The 18678-nt window shown below is 27.4% G+C and overlaps 1 protein-coding gene across 4 annotated transcripts in view; it reads right to left on the bottom strand.

Moving 5' to 3' along the window:
- LOC122856807 (protein gustavus) overlaps positions 1 to 18678 on the bottom strand; it is a 166685-nt gene that overhangs the window by 74417 nt on the left and 73590 nt on the right. For all 4 annotated transcript variants that reach the window (XM_044158740.1, XM_044158748.1, XM_044158730.1 and 1 more), the window contains one exon: positions 16621 to 16688. The gene's annotated coding sequence lies outside the window, so the exon portion shown is untranslated. The remainder of the gene's footprint in view (positions 1 to 16620; positions 16689 to 18678) is intronic.

Below are 18678 nucleotides of genomic sequence, written 5' to 3'. Positions count from 1 at the left end.
GATGATTTGAGATACCAATTCTATATTATTCAAATGATTGTTCATGATGATGGTATTTTGCAATTGGCAAAATACATAACATGTCAAATGAATAAATAATATTTTTTTATTTATATATATATTTTTATATTTTCATTTGATTACATACAAGAGTAGAATTATTAAATTGAGAATAGACAGATGGAGGAAAAATTTGTGAAAATTCGATGACCTGGAAGAAGATGAAATTCGAAGAGTCAGATGATGACATATTGTCGATTTATTTATGAGTTTATCAGAAATTGATGTTTTTGAAATTCTATACAAATATATTGAACACAAGTCGATATAAATATTTCAAGATAGATATTTTTTCCCTGATTATTTCTACAATCGTTTTTTACATTTATTTTATTTTCCGATAAATATTTTCATCATCATTTTTATCTGTTGTTGTTAATGTTTTTTTTTTTTTTCTTTTATTTACAATTACTTTGTTTATGGAAAATTGCAAAATACAATGATAACTTTGAAACTATACGCTTTTTCATTTATTTTATTTTACCGATAATCACCAATACGAATATATAAATATATTTATTTTCATACAAATGACATTATAAATATATTGCAAATCAACGGAGTGTTACGTATTTATTTACATATTTTAAAAATTCTCATTTATTTTATTTTCAATTTTCAGCTATTAATAAGAGAGTCGCGACCTTATTTTTTAACCATATCGTTGTAAATATTGGATAGGAAAAATATAATATACATATATATTTTCAGTTTTTATAATTTATCGGGGTATAATCCCAATAGTCTATTATCTGCGTAGAGAAGCAACTACGTCGCCAGCCAATTTTAAATTTCACATAATCGAATAAAAAGTGGTGAGATAGAAAATCGCGAGTAAGAAAATACTAAGATGTTATTAAAAAAGAAAAATATAAAAAAAAACTAGCAAGATGATATTAAAATATCTCGTCACTTCAACAATTTGAAGATATAATTTTGAGTCTTTTTTAATTTTTTTTTTCTCAAGTTTTCCCTAAATTGTCTTTATCTCCCTTTTCCTTACTTTGATAGTATCGTTTTCTTTATCTACACCTTCAATAGAGAAGACCAGGGAAATTTATTCTCCATCGTTTTCTTTCAAACTCTAAAGAAACTTTCAACACTCTCAACTATTTTAAAATAGCCTGTCTGGAAAATGTAATTTACCATTTTATATTACTATATTTCATTTCACTTACTCTAATCATAATCATACGTTTAATATTTTCAATTTAATTTTCTTTTTATTCATTTACATCTTTCTTTTTTCCTCATTTAAATTTAAACTTTTAAAAATAAATAATTCATGTGGAAAAAAAAAATAAAGATTTTCTACTTATTTTTCGACTATTTAAAAAAAAAAAATTAAATTTCTAAATCCATACAGTAAATTTAATTTTTATCTAGTTTATTTATGTTTTAATATATATTATAAATAATAACGGATCTAATATTAAATGATTATAACTATATCTATTAAATGTATTTTCAGATGTGAATTTAAAATTTTACAAACGAGCAAAGAGTCCACAAATTGCTGTTTTACATGGGAGATAAGTGGATGCGGAGTTAAGTCGTTCAATGAAAGATTTATGAAGCAAAGAGGGCACATACATATATATATATTAATAATTGTGCAGGTGGTAGTTATATAGTGTATATACTGTATACCCACGAGCCTTAACAAGAATTCTCCATTTTTTGAGTATTCATTAATATTCCCAACAGATCCATTTTTTTACTTTTTCTTTTCAGTTTAAATTTTTTTATTTATTTTACTTTTTCATTTTTTTTCTACCTTATTCTATTATATTTGTCTTGAATACAGAAGAATTCCATTAATTTTCCATAACCCTCTTATTTAAAAAATGGAAAAAAATATATTTCTACAGATTTTAAGAAAAAGTTTTTTAAAATTTTCTTTTTTGAATCAATTAAAATATGAAAAAATATATTTTATATTTTAAATTATTAAATTTAATAAATTATAAAATTGAAAAATTAATATAAAATTTAATTTGAAAAATAAATATTAAAAATGAAAAAATAAAAACTATTCAATGAATTTAATATTTAAAATATTAATAAATTTAGTTATGTAATAAATAAGAAATAATTAAAAAAAAAATAAATTTCTGCAAATTGTGTCGGGCATTGTCGGATGGATGAATTTCAACGATCCTGTACTTCTTTATATAAATATATATGGATATGCTTTTTTTCCCTATTTGTATGTGCAACCTTTAAAGATTTTTTTAAGCACTTTTATATTTATTTTTATATTTTTTATTCATGCTTCCGATGAGTAAGGTTGGACGCCACAAGAAGAGGACGTGGAGTTGTAAATTGAATACTGAAGAGTTTCCTGTGTGCATACTCTCTTCCATCGGAAAAACCGAATTTGACTATTCCATTATATAAAAAAGCAAAAGATCAGGGAAAAAAAAAACAAAATAAAAAAAACTCAGTGATTCAAGTAGTCTTGAATAAAATGACATGAAAAAATTCAATAAAGCTTTATTTTTTACTTTTATCATGTTGTTTATAGTTGGTAAAAAATTATGCTAATATTTTGAATAGTTTACATTAATAAAAAATCATTAATTTGTTGGAATTTTCAATAAAAAAAATTAAGTAATTGTTCATATTTCGTGAACGTAAATTTAACATATAAAATTTAAATTTTGATATGTAACACGAAATATTTGATTGTATTTGATTTTCTATATTTTTGATATTTACGGTTATGCAAGAATGATGGTTTTATTGGCTGTGGGTTGAATGACAACTCATATATAAATGCATATGATATTTGTGAATCTAGTCTTTGAATTATGATACAAAAAATAAATCGATTTCACCAAGTTCACCAACGCATTGTAAACATATACTCAAACGAAATAGAACAAAAAAAAAAATAAAATAAAAACACTTAAAAACTATACGATAACAAAAAAAAAAAAAGGTTTTTCTTGAGTATATACGATCGTAAAGTCCAAGGTGTCATTTTCTTTTGCTGATCCATCCCTTATTTTATTTGTTCGAAATGTTTTTTTTTTTTATATTTATTTCTTTTATTCCTTATTCTTTGGCAATAAACAAGCCGAAGGTGCTGCACTGCAAAGAATAAACGAAAAAGGGGTTCCTCAACCTTTGACCCATCGTCTCATTTCCTCTTTCTTTTATTTTTTCTATTTTCTTTTTTTATCTGCCAATTTCTATTTCTCTAACCGTGTTTTTTTTTTTTTTTTCGTTTCTTTCCAACCCTGATTATTGTTATTTATTTATTTATTTATTTTTTCGTTTTTTATCCATCACATTTTCCATCTAGAACTGAAGGAAAAATGATTGTTTTCCACAGTATTTTTATTTTTAGTTTCAGTGAAAAATATTTATTTATTTTTTATTTATTATCAAAGGGCCATCAGACAAACAATTCTCAGCACAGTGAGTATAGTGTGAGATATAAAAGTGGTAGATGGATGAAATAAGCCTCACCCTCTGTATCACTATACTCCAATACATGTATTCATCTATCCCAATATATTATATCCCATCACACACACACAAACGTATATATAAATATATATCGAAGACGAATGTTCAATTGGTAACGAGCATTTGGAATAATCGAGATTTATCGATGTGGAAATGTATATTCCTCTCTCTGTATATACCTGGAAATATAACGATAAATATATATAGCCGTTTTGAAAGTGCTATAAATCCGGTGGGTAACCGATTGCCAGGAAATGCCCGGGAGCTTCCACTCACTTTGACATGTCCCTTTTGGCTTGAAACGGATATCTTTTCTAGCCGAAATGAAGAAAAAACAAAAAAATAAAATAAAAAAAAAGAATCAAACTAGAAAATGTATAAAACTTTCATGATATCGTGAGAGGAAAATCAAATTGGATTATCACGACCACCACTATGCATCTCATCCGACATAACAGACTGTATAATAAATTAAAAGTGAAAGATAAAAAAAAAAAAAAGAAACTGAAAAATGCCAATGCTAGTTTGTAAAAAAACATTGAAACTTTTTTTAAAAAAAATATATATCTGTATAAATATATTTTTAGCTGTTTAGCATGTTTTTAACATTTTAACACAGAGTGAAAAACGACGTGGTTCATTAATGTCAATGTTAAATTTGGTTTAAAGAGAGAAATAGATAAAATTAAATGACACAAGAAAAAAGAAAAAGTATGTAGATGATAAAGATGGAAATATAAACTGGCTACGTGTTCTCTGTCCACCTATTTTCGACTCCCTGTTTCCATCCGGTAATGAACATGAACAGGGTGGAGTCCCCCGTGTTTTACCATTGATTGTATATCGTATGTATTCGACGCGTGCGTAGATAATCGCACGCGACGTTCAAAACTAAAGTGAAATAATATACATATATATATATATTATTATTGGAGTGAGTGAATCAATGAATTATATATATGTATATATAAAAAAATAAACTCGATTGCATCATGATTGTTGTTTAGCATGAACATCACAACCCCAAGTTTTTGGTATATAGCTGAAAAGACCCAGCTGGTTTTGGCAGTGTGCACGTGGTACTATATATATGAAAATTTAACTATGACTTTTTTTTCTTTTTTTAAACAATCCATGACTTATTTGTTATTTTCATTTTCAATCGATATCATTTTTTTTTTGCTGCTGTAACTTTTACGCGACAATGACATGTGTTTTAATGGTGTTTTTTTTTTTTACTGATTGAGTAGATTTGATGTGGCATTTCATTGATGAACAAGAAATAAATAAAAAAAATATGCAAAAACACACTGATGGGATTGAAAGGGTTGAAATTACAACATTCAAAAATATGAGCAAGTTGAGAGTTATATGATATCCATTTGATTTTGTATGAATAATTTTTGTTCATCCATAAGAGTTCATGTGGAAAAGATTGCCAAACTTTGATAAGATATATTAAGAAGAGGGCGATGGATGATATCTGAAAGTTTGAACAAATCACAATTTAGATATTCTTTTGATGATCATCATCATAATGACGAGGATGATCGTCATTGTAAGCTCTCAAGCTTGATAAAAGATCTTGCAAACCCTTCGCCTCAACTTTTTTTTTATATAAATTTAAATTTGTTTTTAAAATTGTCTGGAACATAATTTTTTTTACTTGTTCTAAAACTAAACAGTTTATTTCTAATTTTTGTTGAAAATATATATATATATATATATATATATATATACTGTTATTAACTGCAAAGCTTGGTGGACAAGAATAGTTGAAAGAGCTAATTCGGTGTAATGAAGTAAGAATAAAATGATAGGATAGAGAGAGAAGATAATGAAAGAAGAGAGTGAGTGGTGGTGTTAGAAGAAAAGAAGTTGTCGTGAGTCGCGCAAAGATTTTCTATCTACTGGATGAAAACGGAACTTTTCTCAAGATTTCTTATCAAAATGCAAATCCAACGAGTGGCAATACCACCTTATACACCTTTTTTTTTTTTACCTCAATCTTCTACACCTGCCCATTCTTTTTTTTTTTTTTCTTTTTTTATTTCCCTTGTCTTTTCTGTCTATCGTCTCGGGTATTTCCCGGACGTATCCTATCTACAAACCTCAATTCGCTCTGGTCTTATTTTTCAAAAAACAAAAAAGTTTGAAAAACAAAAAACCAGAATAAAAAATCTAAGACGAGAGAAGAAAAACAAATAAAAAGAACAAAAAATCAAAAAGTATGCAGAAGCATGATGGTGATTTAAAATCACATTACCACTATGTCTCGCCTCATTCAGTCAACTCTAAATTTACTTTTTTTATTTTTTTTTCATCTATACTATATTTCTCTCGCCTAATCGATAGTCGTTTAGACAAATTCACTTGTATAGCAATCATAAATAAAACTTTGAAACTGAATTTTTATTATTGTGAATAAAACAAAAACAAAAAGAAAAAAAAACAAATAAATAAATACCAGCAAATTGAACAAGAACAAAATTAAAAGAAAAAAAATTAACATTTTAGTTTTTGTTTTTTTTGTAAGCTCTAAATATTTTTTGGTTCAGCCTTTTTTACATTTTATTCGAATCGTATATATAGGATACATTGTTTGGCAAGTAAACTTGTATTCATTTAAACTTTCAATTTCAGCCATAAAACATACCGCAGTAACAAATTGTACAAGACAAACAAAGTATGCTTGTGAATACATTTTCAAAAAAAAATGTCAATTTAAAAAATATTCAGTATATGCATTTACAATTTACAAGATCTACAAAAATTTAAAATTTAGATATACATCGAGAAATATATCTATCCTTTTTTCTGTATCAATTTTTTCTAACATTGTTTAAAAATAAAAAAAAAGAACAAAAAAAATTTCATAAATATTGGAGTTAAACAAAAAGAGCAAGTCATATAAATTTACAAGCTCGATCTATGAAGAAGAAAAAAAAAAATAGTAATCATATAATATATAAACACACTTGTAGAACAATATATTCATAAATGTTCTTAATGGCTGCATGGAGATAGGATTTCCTTGACTCAGCAATATATTTGTAATTTAGGTGTATTGCCCACGGACTATCCTACGAGTTTATTCTTGAGGACAGTTGTAGCAAAAGTAATAGAACTACCATTATACAGTGTACTGGCGATAGTACGTGTTTCACATTGTGCAAATTTTGCATATACATACACATATAATTTCAAGGGATAGTACAATGCAGTCAACGAAACAAAGGTAAAGTGAAATCGAAAGACGATGAGACACAAGTAAGAAGGTAAATATTATATATAAAATAATAAAAAACAATATAATAAGAGGATAATAAACGTACAGAGACAGTTCACAGAGATAGTCGTGGTGTAAATAATAAAATTAAAGTGGAAAATACGTATAAATATATATATTTATTGAGCAAGATTTGGGCAAGCATGATATCTCGAAATATGTAGTGTATAATATACATTGATGCTTTATACACACCCTCGTTACAGGGTTATAGTGAGAAAAGCTGATTCTATGTATAATGTTGTCAGTGCAAGTTGAGGGTAGCCCGTTTCAGATTCAGTACGTGTCTATATGTTTGGTAATTCAACCGTATATATGTATACCCTTGTCATATTCGTACTAGAATCATTGGAGAAGCAGAGAGATGCGAATAAAATCTTTTGGTTTATATGCTACTGTGTCGTTTTCACATATGAAATACACAAGCACATATTGTATATTCACAAGATATCGACAAACATGGAATGCACTGAACAATATTATATCAAACTGCATTTATTCAAAAATAACAGAAGTTTCTTTCAAACTTACAATTGAAGTTTTCTATTCTTGCATTCATAGAGTACTTCAGTAGTGAATTTTTTTTTCGTATTATATATCTAAGATTCATCTGGATTTTCCATTTCCCAAGAGATAGACACGAGTACATAAGAGCAGTTTCATATTAAAAAATGAATAGATGGTCATTATCTTCATGTATGTACACACGTATACATACAGATAGTTTTAAAAGTATATAGATAAAAGTTTTATGTCGATATTGCGGCCAATCGCAAAGCTCAATATACACACGTGAGTTGAAATTCAATAAAATTGTACTATGCCAACCTAATATTCACTGGACGAAATCTTGGCTTTAGCTCTTGAAACTTTAAAAATAGACGTGAAAGAATAAAAATAGATAGACTCAAAAAAAAAAAAATATTGAAAATAAATGAAATGTATGAAAAAAAAAAAAGTACAAGCCTTTAAAGATCAAAGTGCATCAGATGAGTTTTGTCTCATTGAGTAATTTTTTTTTACTTCAAGAAAGTATATTTCTATCAAGCTTTTTGAAGATTCTTTTTCAGTGTAAAATTTTCAAAAACAAAAGGTAAAAAATTTTCATTAATAGCTGAGTTTCGAATTTTAGTTAGTGGGTATGTATGCTGTTTTTTTTTTATTTTTCTATAAGTGCTTTAGGAAAACACTAGAGTTGTCTTTGTTATCGTGATGGGAATCAACTTGTGTTTGCGTATATACTTATTAAATTGAATGAACGAGTTTATGCAGTCGGTCAATTGAAAAAAATCAGGATAATAAATATGTAAAATAAAAAGAGAATGAAAGTCGAAATATACATGAGAGTTTTAGCATGTGTTCTGTAGGTCTACTACTACGATTGATGTAGATAAACTACGACAACTATAATAATTTGAACTATTACTATTATATAACCTGATTTTATTATCTGTTTGCTTTTATCGTTGATGTATGTCGTTGAATTTTTATTTAATGACAATAATTTATCTATCGATCAATATCATATAGTCAAATGCATTACATACAAATTTAATGCATGTTGTTCAGTAAGTTTTTTTTTTTTCTTTTTTTTTTTTTGTCGCAACATTATTATATTTTTCCTCCTTAAAAAGCTCAAGGCTTTTTTTCACTTTGTCTTTTATAATCTCATTATTTTTCAATAGGTTCAAAAGTCAGCCCAACAATATTATATCAGTGAAGAGTTCATTGATATTATGCACTCTTTTAGAAGAAAAAAAAAAATATTTATTAAAGCTTGGTATATGCTTAAATTTACGGTGAATAAAGTTTTTTTCCGTATACGTGAGATTGCACACTTCAATAAAGCACGATATATATATTTTTTATTTTTTTCAAAGAGGCTCATTCAAACTGCAATAATTATTATTATTTTTTATTGAACTTTTACTGAATTTTCATGATCGGAAAAAATATATTTACAATAAAATACATTTTTTTTCTCATCATTTGGATATATTAAAAAAAATTAATAAACTTTTAATTATTTTTACGTAATAATTGTGCTTGCGGGTTAGAAGCATAATTAAAGCATTTATTTTATATTTCATGGTTGTTTAAAAAAATAAAACAAAATAAAGAAAATTTTTTAAAATATGAAGGAATTGTGTTATTTTATTTTTGTTAAATAAAAAGAGGAAAAAAAAAATTTCCGACATGTGGTGAGATATTTCTTGCGTGTAGAATTGCCTTGAAGGGGCATTGGGTTGTTTGCGTGAGTCTGAAGGGATTTGTCTGAGGTTGACGGGGGCCAATGTGGCCTCTGGGCGTCCTAGAACTTTGGCTGATAGACCAGCGGATAAGGGAAACATGCACGAAATCTACTAACGAATATATGTTATTCATGCAGTTATATATCGAAACAACAACTTTGTTTGCAAATAATATAAAGCAAAAAATATACATGAGGTATTTCATGACAAAGCGATGATTCATTTCGTCAGCTTATCAGAAAAAAGTATAGAGCATGTATTTTTTTTTTTTTTAGGTTTGCTGAGGTTTCAAAAAACATTATAAAATTTTTTTCAAATATTTTAACACTCCCGGATCTAATTTTTAGAGAAATCAAAGTAGTTCTACTAGAACAGATGGAAAAGAGGGAGAAAGCATTGAAAAAGGGATTTATAACTTGCGTGGTTCAAATAACGAAAAGTGGATTTTTAATTTAGGCAGTTTGTTCATGGTATTGATCGACGTATTATCTAGTTAAGATAATGTTATTTAAATTATTCTTTTTTCAAAACGTAAGAATAAATATATAAATAAAATTAAAAAAACATTAAGTGGAAATAGTAAAAATAAATTACAACATACCATGGTTATTTAACTCTATGTCTGGCGCTACTAGCTTTTATTAGAGAAACAATTATTTTCCGATTTTTTTTTTTTCAACTTTTTTGATTCTGTGAGCTTTTATATTTACTTATTTATTCTATTTTTTTCTCTTCAACGTTTTTCTTTATTTAATAGCTGTTGTGTGCACCGACCACTTCTGGGGAAAAAGATTTAACAGTTAAGTACAGATAATGGATGTTGATGCACGCTTCTTCGTGTACTTAAATTTTTTTTTCTATGCTTTACTATTTTTTGATTTTTTGATTTTTCATTGTTTTTTATTATGTACTATATTTTATGTATACATATATGGGTGAATATTCTTTTTATTTTTTTGTTCAAACTTCAAAGTTTCTACTGTATTTCTTTTGGAAAGTGATTTTCCTATCGTTGTTGAAGGAAAAAAAAATATAAAAAAAAAACACGATGACGCCTGTTATTTTCCGTAACTCGTTAACAGCCAGAGAGTTTGTTTTTAAAAATGAAGAAAAAAAAATATATATATAGATAAGAACTGAACATAAGGGTGAACATATAGCACGGTTGAAAATAAGAAAGATCAATAATAGTTGTTGTTAAGTTTTTTGACATACGTTCAATGGTATTTGTTTTGATAGAACAACTGTTTTCTTAAAGTTCAGAAAAAAGTGATTTTCCTATCGTTGTTGAAGGAAAAAAAAATATAAAAAAAAACACGATGACGCCTGTTATTTTCCGTAACTCGTTAACAGCCAGAGAGTTTGTTTTTAAAAATGAAGAAAAAAAAATATATATATAGATAAGAACTGAACATAAGGGTGAACATATAGCACGGTTGAAAATAAGAAAGATCAATAATAGTTGTTGTTAAGTTTTTTGACATACGTTCAATGGTATTTGTTTTGATAGAACAACTGTTTTCTTAAAGTTCAGAAAAGTATTTTATTTTTTTTATTCTTGTTTTTCATCAGCTGTATTAAATTTTTTTTCAAAATAACTTCAAGACTATTTTAGCCATCATTATTATTATTGCTACTTTTTTTTTTTTACGTTTACTATTATATTGATGATAAAAGAGAGTGAAAAATAATTCATCAAATTTTCACGTGATATATAAAAATGAAAAAGAAACAAATTTAACTTAGCTAGTCTTCACTTGTCACCAAATGGCCAAACAAAAAATTTATAGAAAAAATAAAAAGCAGTGACATAAAGTTTCATGTAAAAAGCACTTTTTTCTGAGAGTATATTTTATCCAAAAACTAAAGTTATATTACTGAAAAGATGATTCGTCACAGGACACACAAAGCACCAGACAATGACCTTTTATGTCTTTTATAAACTTTACACACGACAATATCATATTTAACAATCATTTCTACTAGATTTATTTTTCTCCAAGTATTATACTTTATTTTATATAAGTTTAAAAAAAATATTATCTCAAGGCAATATAATACAGTAATTTTTTTATTTTTATGTTGTAAATGAAAGCTCTACAATTGGGTCGAAATATAAAATCTATATTTTTAGAATAATTTTGTATGGTGGAATTTCGTAGTTGTATATGATCGAGGCTCATGTAAGCAGTCTTAAAATTATGATATATGGATAGTTCATTGTAAAAAAAAATCAATTGATTTAGGTACTTTATATTCGTACACTTTGCATTCATTTTCCGTTCCGTACAATAAAAAATATATATCTATATGTAAAATTGTACATATACATACATAAAACTAGAGGCTACAACATATTGGACAACCCTTTACTTTTTACCCTATATACTTTATTTTACCTGTACACCTTTTTGTCGTCAACTTCTCTACAATCAACTCGACCTTTTTTTAAATTCAAGCGTTCTTTTTTAATTACCCAGTGGACAATAGAATCGATATTTCGTTAGTGGTTTTTTCGCTTTAATTGAACTCTTGCGTATCATTCAGAAATATATAAATATATATATGTATATATACAAATGAAGGTACAAAATGGAATTCTATAAAATGTAGACCAATGGCTACACTGTAAATTAATTTGATGATTAAACGTGGGGTCGCGTATCTTTTTATTTATTTCTATTTTGCATAATAATTGTCGAGAAAAAAAAAAAAAAAAAAAAATAGAAAACAAATGAATGCATATTTAAAAAACTAAAACAAATTTAATTAAATTGGTTTTTGTTAAGCTTTTTATTTTGATTAAAAAAAGTGATAACGAAAATAATTAATATTTTTTTTTTTTATATTTATATAAATTTGTTATTAACTTTTTTTTTATTCTTTCAATATAATGTATAAAAAAAAAAAATCTATTATTTAAGATTTACTCAGTTCATTTAATATATTTATCATGGATTTTAAACGTTGGAAAAACAATTGGAAGATCAAATAAATTGAGTTTAATTTGAAGAGTAAAGAAAATATAAGAAGATGAAACAAAAAAAGGTGAGAGGCCAAATGAAAGGATATAGCCAGCCTTGAAACGAAAAAACGTAACGGTCATTCGCCCGATGAAGGTGAAGAAAAGTTGGCCGTACCCATACACCCAGGCACTGACCGGAGCCAAGGAGACGAGCGAAGCGTGATCGCCGATTCCGTCCAGCCCGACGAACCGGTCATTCTCCTCTTTTTTACCTTATTTTGTTTGTTTTTTTTTTTTTTATTTTTTTCTCATTCCTTCAGCACTCCTCTAACCACCGCCTTAACGTCGCCCTTCAGCTTGACTAGCTCGATGCCCTTCATACATTTCCTTTCCAACATCGCACATATCGACTAACCAATGCACACACACACATACAAACACACTCACGCACATAAATAAAAAAATAAAAATATTTATATATACATATCGGAAGCAATGTATATATGGAGCCAATCACCGTAAAGTCCCGGAAAATTACCCGTCTCTGTACCAATAATCCTTGGACTTAAGTCTTCAGGGTTAAATTTTTACCTTGTATTAAAACTTGGCTGAGAAAAACCGCGAAAAAAAAAATAAAGTTATATTGTATAGTCCTCCATATGGCTCTACTATCTTTTCTCACTCAATCATATAATTTTTTTTTCACAGTTTTTTATATACTATTGATTTTGTGGAGACAAAAAAAGCCTCACCTTCCAGATGAGTTACCAAGAAGATATGTATATACAAAACGAGTAAATTATATAAAATTCATATATAGTTTTAAACATGCATAAATCTCAATCAGCCAACTTGTATAAATACACTGTGTATATAGTCAATGTTTGCACATATGTACCAAGGGTATATTCAGTGAATTTACACAAATTTTAAAAGTATATTTCCCAAAGAGACTCTTTAGCAAAATACAAAAATGAGAACAAAAAAAAATAATTATTATCATCATATAAAATATAATTTTATTTTAATTCGGTATGGTATTAAAAATAAAAAAATAATAATAATACCAAACAATCGTGTTATCAGAAGCAAGAACAAAAATGGAAAAAACAAATCCTATTACTATATACATATTTATTTTATTTTTTTCATTTTTCCTTTCAACGAGATTACCACAAAGTCTCAATTCCACTAATGCAATTATTGTATAAATTTTAATTTTTTAAGTACTTTTCCATTTCAGTTTATAATTTTACTCTGGTGTACAATATGAATTTTTATATATTTTTTTTTGTTTTAAATTTCGTTGTTATATATATAGTAAGTTTGGATTTGTATATTAGTTGAAACTTTAAATAAAATCTTTTTTTTTTTTTACACGCATACAGAAAAAAATAAAAACAGCTTTTAAACTCATACTAATTTTGCAGCTTGCAAGTGAAATAATGTATATACGTATACTTAATATCACAAAGTTCCAATTATGTTGGAACGTCATGACGAGAGAATGCACTCTCGACAGTCATGCAGTTATATGTTTTGGACAAACGCAGGTGGTGCGGGTCTATATCATACTTTTACCCAAGAGAGGTTTGTTTACAACATACGTTTATGTATACATATGTACATGGTAGTTTGACTCTAACTTGAACTATCTAGGTATCTATTTACACTGCACATGTCTCATACACCACGAAAGTTATTCTCTTCATTTTCAGTGTCCTCGTCTTGTGTAACACATATACACTACACTAAACTTCATCTACCTACTGTTTGTGCATTCTATATATGTTTTAGATTTTCCAATTTCCAACAACTTACAACTCTCATGGTATAACAATTACAAATACGCGGAGGACTTATACCAAAGAATCACAACAACTTTTAATCCTTTGAAAACTTTTTAATTCATTTAATTCATTATTTCTTTGTAATTAAATTTCCATATGTATACTATAATTTTTTTTTATCGTTCTGTTGCTGAGATTGTCATAATTTCTTTGTTTTTTATTTTTTATATTTCTTGTTCGTATATCTACTTCAAGTCTGAATAAGGAAGGTCTGAATTTACTTGAATAAACTCATGCATACTAATACTTTTTTTTTATTTTTTGAATGAAATCTTCAATGACAAATTGTGAGGGATAGAGGTAAGAAGATGAAAAAGAAAAAAAAAAAAAAACAAACAAATATGGAGAGGAAAAAAGACGTGGGTTAAATGTATGTGGGCCGATGCACTTTTACCGACCCATATGCAACGTGAAGGTTATTTTTATTACGAAATATCGTGGCTTGCTCATGAATCCAGTGACGTTGTTATTTATTTTATTTTATATTTTTTCTTTTACTTAAGAGGGTTTTTGCTTGGTTTTTATTTTTTTATTTATATATTTTGCTTTGTATGTATATAAGGTGCGTCGTTGGGGTCGTAAAGAAAGGCACGAAACTTCGCGAGACACTTCTATCAAGGATCCCTTGAGTGCGTGGGTTCTTTTTCGTTTTCTTTTTTTTTTTGTTTTCAACATTTTCAACGCCCAGATTTACGATTTCATAGTGCCCCTAGTAACTACAGATCATTCTGTGAAAATCCCAAAAGTATTTACGTTCTTTTTTTTTTTCGGTTAGGATTTTAAGATTATGACAGACGTGGATCAACACAGTTTGCCGTAAAATTAAAAAAAAAAAAAAAAAGAACTTCAACCGAGAAAAAAAAAGTTTCATCAAATTTTTTTTAATTTTATTAATTTTATTAATTTACGAAAAAAGTTTAATAAGATATTCTTAATCTTTCAAGTTTATTAGATAGCCAATCTTAACACGTAATTAACATACTTCGTTAGGGTAAAAAGTATTAACTTTTAAAGCCTCAACACAAGCTACAGCATCCAATTTGTTATCTCGATAAATATTAAAATATTTAGCTTTTATTTTTTAAATTCACTTAAATTTATTTTATACTATTATAATTTTTGTGAATTGATGGGGGTCCTCCCGAACTGTGAAAAATTTATGAATTGTTATTATTACTATTTTCTTTTTAATATACTTTTTTTTTTATCAGTATATGCCTGTGTATCTTGTCGACGTGTGTCGGGGTGTTGGCTATATACAATTGAACGTGCCAGACGCACAATAATTTTTTTGGGTTTTAATACACAGCTGAGTTGCACATGGTACGATGCGCGTCAGACACACACTCAGAAAGTTGATATGCGTTTAGAATGTAAAAGCTAGTTAGGGTACATATGAAGAATAGTATATGTACATACATATTATGTCCCCCAGGGCGATGCCCCCAGCTTGGTATGTATATATACAAACGTGTGCCACGACGAATAAAATTCCCCTCTGCCCCTTTATCTTTCATACTCTAAATTCTCCCTCTTATCTCTTTCCCTTGTTTCTAGTATATTTATCCCTCTCATATATTGCTTGCATTTCATTGCGCCAACAGTAAGAGCCCCATGAGACAGAATTAATAATTTAATACATTTAATTCTTCTGACTCACTTGCTCCAGGCCTTACTGTATTTATACACAACTAAAAGATCACACTGTTATTAAAATTTTTTTTTTTTTAATTTCAACTGTTCTGTAAGAAATTAAAAAAAAAAATCAACAACGATAATCAACATTCACTTAGAAATGATAATAACAGTTTAGTTTTATTAAAGTTACTTGTAATAGAGATGAAATTTTTCAAGCGTATAATATTTTAGCTAAAAGTTTATAATTTTATACATATATATTTTATTTTATAAACAAAGTTTTTAATAATGCGTGAGGGTGCATGGTCGCTCATGTCATATTATTATTACACACAAGAAATAGAGAGTTTAAAACTGAAAATGGTAATGGTTAAAATGGTGTACACGTATGGAGTTTCGACCAAAGTACATGCAGGGTATTATTGCGTATAGATGTGTTTAAAAAGTTTTACAATTATATAGGAGTGACGAGAAGTTCGCATCAACGACAGTCGACAATGTAGATGGATATAAGAGTCATGCATATCGTTATTTCAATGGTAAATATTGTCGATAACACATGAAGCAATTATATTGTGTATATATATGGGGGAAAATTATAGATCCAATTTATAAAGGTGTAAAATACTCAAGTTGTATTCTGCATTGTGTGTCGCCATCAAACGTCAGTTATCTCAAACTGTACTGATAAAATTTTACTCAGCCGGTAATGTCAATGAAAACTACCCCTATAGTTGAATTTAATATTTAATGAAATATATTTGTCTGTGTGAAAGCTTTTAATATTGTAAAGCTGTCTCTTAATTTTGTCGTTTTAACTTTTGAAATATTCATACAAGCAATGTACAAATAGAATGAAAATTAATTGTTATTCAAATTCATCTAACTGAGTGCTAGACTTTTAAGCTGAATATTGTGAATGTGAAAATTTTACATATTTATTAGAATTAATTTTATAAATGGAATATTTGAAAACAAAAGAAAAGAAAATAAAAAAAAAAAACAATGGAAAAAAAAATCACTTAAATGAATTAGTTAATTTTTTTTTCCAAAGTAGTTATAAAAAATAATGACAATTAATTATCTTACCTTGACAGGATGAAAGACGCCACAACGTATCGATGTTATGTACAGGTACTTGTAGACTCAACTATTACCTGCAACATAAATAAAAAGAAAAATTCAATTAGTTCAATAGTAGTAACATAGTTTAGATATTGTAATACAAAACAAAGATGAATTGTTTGTCAGAGTTTTTTTTCTAATTTTTTTAGTTCTTTATCCAATCTTCATTTATTTATTTATTTTTATTGTTGTTGTTTCTTATTACCAACTTATTTTCATTAGTTATAAGTTTTTTTTTTTCTTTTATTATTCCACGAACACTGAGTTTAAATAGTACAAACGTTAATTTACTCTGATGCAGTGAAATACAACTGCAGTCACGGAATAATGTTTCAAAATGAAGTAGAAAGAAAAAAAAAACATCAACAACTCTCGTATCTAAATAAAAAAAAAATACATTGTATCTCATCCATTCACTGCATGCATATGCAATTAAAAAAATAATAGCCATCGATAAAGTAGATTTCTTTTATACTCATCAAAATTCATTGAAAAAAAAAAAAACAATTTTCGCAGAAATATATTCGTTGTTACCGGCGTATTAATGAAAAATTGATTTTTGCATAAGAATTAAATAAAAATAAATAAATAAAATAACTAAGATTAAGAGATATTGAATATTCGAATTAAGTGTGAAAGAGAATGAGAACTAATTCAATACAAACACAATGAGGATAAGAGAAGCAGACGTCGAAAGTTCTTCGTTCAAAGTTTATAAAGGAGGTGGGAGGTCACACCCGAATATTAATCATGGTAGTCGAGAGTTGGATTGATTGTGTTGTTGGTTCAATTATCGGATCAGTCTAGAGGTTTACAGAGAGAACTGTGTTGTATACAATGGTAGTAGTAGTAGTAGTACCGAGTAGTAGTACTACTTGAAAATTGAGTGAGATAAAGTGAGATAAATATAGTAAATTATAGAGAAAGAAAATAATAGATATACATAGGATAAAAGAGAGTAAATAGAGAGAGTAAAGGTATATGAGAATTTCAGTTTATATCGCGAAACGAAAGGTACGGTTCGAGCATTACGATTCGTTAGGCAATTTTGTAGGAGTACGGCAACGAAGTAACGAGAGACAACCTCTACCGTTTTCAGTATAACATTTTGCTTCAGGGGGTTGGTTCGTTGGTTTGTTAAACAAAGACAAAGATACATATAGATAGTTGAAAAAGGGTAGTTTAGTGTGTATATATATATAGTATATATAAAGGTGACAGAAGGTTAGAAAGGTTGAAACGGACTAAAATTCGAAGCGAGAACGTGACACGGAACCTCAAATATTCATGTAACTGGCTAGTAACGAATTAGTCGATAACATCGACAACAAACTAAACTGATATAATTGGTCAACATAAACAGTATAATAATAATAATAATAATAATAATAAAAGTCTTTTAATATATAAATTTACAATATCTCTATAGAATACTTGTAATAATTCAATTTAAATTATATTTTACAAGTATTAAATCTCAACATAATACAGCTATTTCTTCGTTCAACACAAATGCCGAGACAAACTAATTGCAATTCCACGATGTAATTACAGTAACCCCAACTAATTATATGAGTATCGACTCGTGTTTCACATTTAAGTCTGATTTTCTCTTGCTTCGTATAACTTCAATAGCTTCAACCCAGCGCAACATCAACCTCCAACGTATAGACTTGAGTATTATAACTCTAGCGTATTACTTTGTTGGTACAAACCGTGTCTGCTAAAGTCTGACCTAAATGAAGTTAAAACTACTTGTATTTATAATGCATATATACATATATATTTTACATACATGTTGATATTTATATGTATATGTATATATGTATAACAAAATGTCTACATTCAAAAGACAAGAAAACTCAAATATGTCACTCTGAATTGCTAGAATAACCTCTGAATTGCATTTTATAAAGCTCAAAAGTCTTGCTTTTCGTCAGTGCTTTGTTTTCTACGCATGTACTTTTCTTTATACACATATATATTGTTGTTGTTGTTGAAAGTAAAATGTTTGTGTATTTT

The sequence above is a fragment of the Aphidius gifuensis genome, linkage group LG1, assembly GCF_014905175.1.
Source record: "Aphidius gifuensis isolate YNYX2018 linkage group LG1, ASM1490517v1, whole genome shotgun sequence".
Taxonomy (NCBI): Eukaryota; Metazoa; Arthropoda; class Insecta; order Hymenoptera; family Braconidae; genus Aphidius; species Aphidius gifuensis.
This window is presented reverse-complemented; position numbering and strand designations above follow the sequence as displayed.